The sequence below is a fragment of the Hylobates moloch genome, unplaced genomic scaffold (genome assembly GCF_009828535.3).
Source record: "Hylobates moloch isolate HMO894 unplaced genomic scaffold, HMol_V3 SCAFFOLD_17, whole genome shotgun sequence".
NCBI classification, from domain to species: domain Eukaryota; kingdom Metazoa; phylum Chordata; class Mammalia; order Primates; family Hylobatidae; genus Hylobates; species Hylobates moloch.
Window position 1 is genome coordinate 45201910 of NW_026652292.1, and position 6000 is coordinate 45207909.

Below are 6000 nucleotides of genomic sequence, written 5' to 3' on the forward strand. Positions count from 1 at the left end.
GGACATACATAGATTTGAAAGACATTTAGGAGGATTGAATGAATAAAACCCAGTGACCAATTAGATGTAAGCCATAAAGGAAGAAACAAGATTTTAAGATTATGTCTATGTTTTTGGCTTCAGAAACAGGATGAATAACATAGGGCACCACTAACTAAACAAGAGAGCATAGGCAGACACATGTTTGGTTGGGATGGAGAAGGGAAGATAACCAGTTTGTCTTTCCTGAATGTGAGATAGCTCTCTCAGATCTGAAGATCCTTACAGTGATCCGAGGTAGTCCTAAAGACTTGGGAATAATCAGAAAATCAGTGATTCATGAAGCATTGGGATGGATGTCTCGAGACAAGGGAATTCTTAGGTGCTAACATGGAATAACATTGGCATTTATAAAAAGAACATAAATATTGATGTTTCCAAATAATATGAAATAGAAGAACTGATCACGGTCACTATGTTTGTTAAAAATTTACTGTTAATAAGAAACCTTAAAAATATTAACGTTATGTCACTTCCCAAACATTCCTGAGTTGACCTTTGTTACTAGGTTAATGGACTGGTTCTTGAGTTATAATATTCCAATATGCTCATCTTATTAGTCTCAGGAAGACATGCTGAAAATGGGGAATGTGAATGTTGAGTTCAATCCCAAAGAATTTAAATGTAAAGCAAGTTTAGGACAAAGGTCCAATTAGTCCGAAATTAAAAATTGGTTTGGATCCCTGGTTTGGATCAAGTTCTTGTATTTTGAGCTCAGTTGAATTGCAGGCTCAAAGATACCTAAAGAGCAATTCTGTTTAGTAAGAAATAATTCGAAGAAAAATGTTGTATACTATACAGGTGTTGTGGAGATGTATGATTTAAAAACTTTGAAAACTTGAGAGCACAAAAACTATTTTCTCTCTTCAGAAATGATATTATTATAGTTTTAGAAATTAAAAGACAAAATAGTGTCTGGTTCTCACTTTATATTCATTAATTCATTTATTTACCCACTTTTAAAAAAAAAGGAACAGTGCATGATTTTCAGCTGTATTTAATATACATAAACAATGTATATTTATGGATATTTATTTATTTTAATTCTCTTGCAAAGCAATGAATAATTACATGATGTTTTTTAGATACTATTTAATAGTACCAATAATTCTTCCTCTCTTCCATTAGTACAAGTAATCAACAAATGAGTAAATGCATGAAATTTCTAGCAATGTATGTTTTAAGTCAATAACCTTATAGTAGAACAAGTGAATACCATGCTTCTGAGAATTCTGATCATTCTGTTGTAGGACGTTTCCTTAGTTCAACTAGATGGAATCCTTGTCCATCCCACAGCCACAAAAATTTAAGCTCACAGAAGGTTTAAAGGGTAAGTAAAGCAGGGTTTTATTGGGTGAAAAGAAAAAAAGGGAGAAACAGGGACTTTTTTAGGCCATAGTCCCTGTTAGAGTGCTTCCGACCCACAGCTTGAATCCCACGTTCCCACACAGGAAGAGAAGGGGTTAGGCTCCTCCCTGCTGCAAATGTCGTCAACTTCCTGAAGCTTGACCTCATTGGGCAGGCTGATTGGAGTTCCTCCAGGAAACCCCTCCCACCTGGCTGGCTGAATTCTTTGGCTCTCTCCAAGTCATCTATTTGACAACAACTGAAAATATAAGTAAAGAAAATAATTGGAGGATTTCATGACATTTTCAACTGTATTTTGCTGAAATGACAGAAATTTTAGCCTGTAACTACAAGCCATTGCTAGAATTTTATTTTGATCCAGTCTCATTTTTATAAATCTTGCCAGCCTGAGGTACAGATCCATCTCTATGGCTGAATATAACCATAAATCTTACAGGAATGGAAAACTGTTAGGAATAAAAAGTGTCATGTTTTATTTGTGCACTAGATTTCATTCTTTTAAAGTCCCACATTCTGTTGGTCTGTTGAACAGGAGTACAGAATAAAATGTGACATGTTTAGGTGTGATCATTCATTTTGCTATCTCTTATCTACTAACGCCTTGAACACTGGTTATTTTACCCTTGTCAAGTAACTGTAGGCTATAAAAAACGTCCCACTCAGGTGTTAAACAAATGGAATAAAGAAAAGTCCTGTAACTGGACATTTAGTGTATATATGCTACAGCATGCCTCTAATTACATCATTGAATCATTGGATCCACTCTACTAGGTAGGAATAATTGTGCCCATTCTACAGATCAGGAAACTGAGGCCCAGGTGGTTTATATAATAGCGTAAAATATCATTGCTGTTAAAGGGTAGAGGTAGATGTCAAAACCTCTTACGTTCTAAGACCACATTACTCCAATTTTCTTTTAGTTTGAAATTTTATGGGTAATGTTTGTGCACGGTATTTCAGAAGCATTTTATAATAATTATAATAATAATCAGTACATACATGATGCTTATTATGTGGCAAGCACAAATTAAGTACTTTACGCAAATTAACTCACAACAACCCTATGGAGTAGATCCTATTGTGATTTCCTTTTATAGTTAAGGAAGAGAGTTTAAATAATTTGCCAAAAGCCATCTAGCTGAACATTTCAGAACTGAGATTCAATCTCATTGAATTATTTTAGGGGCATGAACCTCTTTAAGAGTTAATTTGGATACAATAGTTTGAAAACAATTCCTTGAGTTTATGATTTACTGAAGTTGACCAAGAACTGTATCCTTAGAGGAGTCCATCAATCCTGAGGTTGGAAGATAAGCCTTAAACTAAATTTTAAAAAGCTATAAATAAATCCAGTGCAGACTATAAAGTGAATTATAACATTTATTATAAATAACTGTAAAGAAGAAACGCAGTAGAGAAAGGAAGCAAAGAAATGGCAATTTAAAACTACAACTGATGCAATCATCTTGCAGCACTAATGGAGAGTATTATTTCCTTTTACGTTAAATGTATTTTTGTTTAAGCAAAATTCTATGATAGGCCTAATGTGGCTTTAAAAAAGTGGAGTCAGAGATTAGGAGAAAAGTAGTTCCTCCTCTCAACCTGAACCAAGAAGACAATCATCTGCAGGTAAAAGAAGGGTTTTGGGTGTCCAGCTGAGTGGATGAAGAGACATTAGTTTATCTGAATTATAAAGGACAAATATTCTCAGGCTGGAAGACTTAGACCATCTCAACTGACATCTGTGTTTTCACTGGAAGCTGTAATATGGATGGACTTTCTAATTCAGAGGCAACATATCTTGTCAGAAGTCTCCATCTGATTGAACACTAGTGACAGCAAGCCAAAGAGTAACTTGGATAATGTAAAGGAGTAGTTTTATCCCTTGTCACATGTATTTAAGGATTTAACTGTTAAATTTCTCTTTAATCATGATGGGTGATCTTGGATTCTTTACAATCCCCGTCAGGCCAGAGAACATTCGTTCTACACATATCATGAATAATGTAGCATTTCTGAATAAGATGTCAGAACAAGCCCTTTAACAGTCAAGCAATTTTGAACTTGAATACCTTGGAGAAGTTTTATGATTAATTGTTAAAAGTTGAAGTAGAACACTGTACAATAAAATTTTGATTTTCATATGTAAAAATATTGATTTTTCAAGATTCATTCTGCTATTTACAATAGATTTGCTTGTACCGCATATGTTTTAAATCATGCATGAAGTTGCTAATAGTTTTTAAGCATATTTATAAAGTATGTTTTTAAATTTAAAAAAAATTTTTCAATATCAGAGATATAATGATTAATTAGCTAGTGGTCTATTATGCTCAATACCCAAATATGTACCAAGAGTATAACGGATGAAATCATTGTGGCAGAATCATATAATGGAACATCATACAGCTGTGTACAGATTGAGAATAAACAAAATCACATGTAACACTATAGATAAAGATGTATAATTTCATTAGTTAAAAGTTAATAAAACTAATCTGTATGTTTAAATTAATTAACACATGGGGTTATAAATTAGAGGGAGTTATGAGGGAGTTTTCTTGGATGCTAATAATGTTCTCTTTGGTTGGCTGATGGTTACATAGGTGTGTTCAATTTGCAAAAGTTCATTTAGTTGTACACTTCTGATTTATGCTTTTCTGTGTGTGTATTCTATATAAAATCGTTTATATTTACTTTAGAAAATATACATTAATATAAACACACATATATATTTATACACACATATTAAATACGACATATTGGATGTCTGTATCTTATTTAAAAAATAGTCTACAAATGATAACGATGAGTTTTGAGAAATATGCTTGCCAATAAGTAAGTAATAAATGCTCACCAAAGGTATAATTACTGATGGACTATTTTATTTTGTAAGTATTCTATACCTAAGTAATAGTTATTTTTTCTCCCAAGTGCTTCAGAAGAATTGTTAATTTTTTAACTGTGATTACTTCCAGTTCTATTTGTTATTCTAGAAATGAAAACAATATGTACAGATATACTTTTAGTTGAAGAGACGTTGATAATTTATGCCTTCGGAGTTGATAACAAAAGATATCTCCAAACTAGTTACCCGTGACTATCAATAATTTATTAAGATGTAGCCTAATTTCATTATTTTAGACTATTTTTCTAAAGCCTTTTTGAAAAAAATATGTCATTATGTAATATGTATTTTAAAAACTCCATAAATCCTCTTTTTGGTATAAAATGAATTAAAAATAAACAAATCTATAGAGTTCTGCAATTACATGGTTACAAGTGAGAATTTTTCTCAATTTGTTTCTGAGATCTTTAAGGTCTAGGAAAGTTTCTTCATCATTTTGTAATCACCTCCCATACCTAAAATAAGACTCTGTTTTTGAAAAATTTCAATAAATAATTGATGGTGAGTGGATGAATGCTGTTGGACCTTCCACTTTGTTTGTAGGTGTTTATCCTGATAGAATTCAATGATCCATGCTTGTATTATTCATGCTCTATGGCGATTGGATGGGAAGAACTGAATGAAGTTAAAAGGAAATACATACCCGACCTAAAGATGCTGACTCCTCATTTGGTGCTGAATAAATAGTTTTCACTCTGGATTTACTTTATTTTTACTATAAAGTCATTTTCATTTTGGCAACTTTCTCAGGTTTGGCTGAGGAAATATGTCTAGACTTTATTTTCTGATCTCAATACTGCTTCATTTCATACCATCAATGATAAAATTGAGCCTAGTTTGGGTTTTGTTTCTAGTCCATTCTGTCCATTAGCAAAAATCTGTAGATTGGAGAAACCAAGAAGAAACTTAACCTGTATGTCCAGATAATCCAAGGAAATAAAAAATAAAATAGCCATACACTTACACACAGTTTACAATTTTTCAGTATATTTTAGGACAAAAATATATTTCTGGCATGAAAAAAATAATCACCTAAATGTAACAGTCTCTTCACTATCCTAATAAGTACGAAGCACTTTAAAAGTATGTAAATTTAGAAATTAATCTACTTTTAGATATTATTATGGGGTTTTTCTGAGTTGAACTGTCTTCCTTAAAAAGATATGCCAAAGTCTAACTCTCTACCCCCAGTGGCCACCAAAGAAAGTCCTTATAAAGTGACCTTATTTGGAAAAAGGGATGGTTGCATATGTAATAAGCTAAGATGAGGTCATACTGGAGTAGATTGTGACCTTAATCTAATAGACAAGTACCTTGTAAGAAGAGAAGAGAGAGACATATAGAGAACACCATGGGAAGAAGCAGGTGCAGAGGTAAGGCAGTGATGGGAAGAGAGAGGCAGAGCTTGGTGTTATGCTACCACAATGCAGTGCCTGAGACTTACTGGAAGCTGGAAGAGGCACAGAAAGATTCTCTCCTAGAAGGTTTGGAGAGAGCATGGCCCCACCAACACCTTGGATTTCATGTTAACTAGCATTCAGAATTGTAAGAGAATAAGCCACTCAGTGCATGATACTTTGTTATGGCAGTCCTAAGAAACTCTTGCAAACAACATGTTAAAAACCACCATCAACGATCTGAAGAAAACACTCTTGAGACATATGTCAAATACAACATGGTCAAGT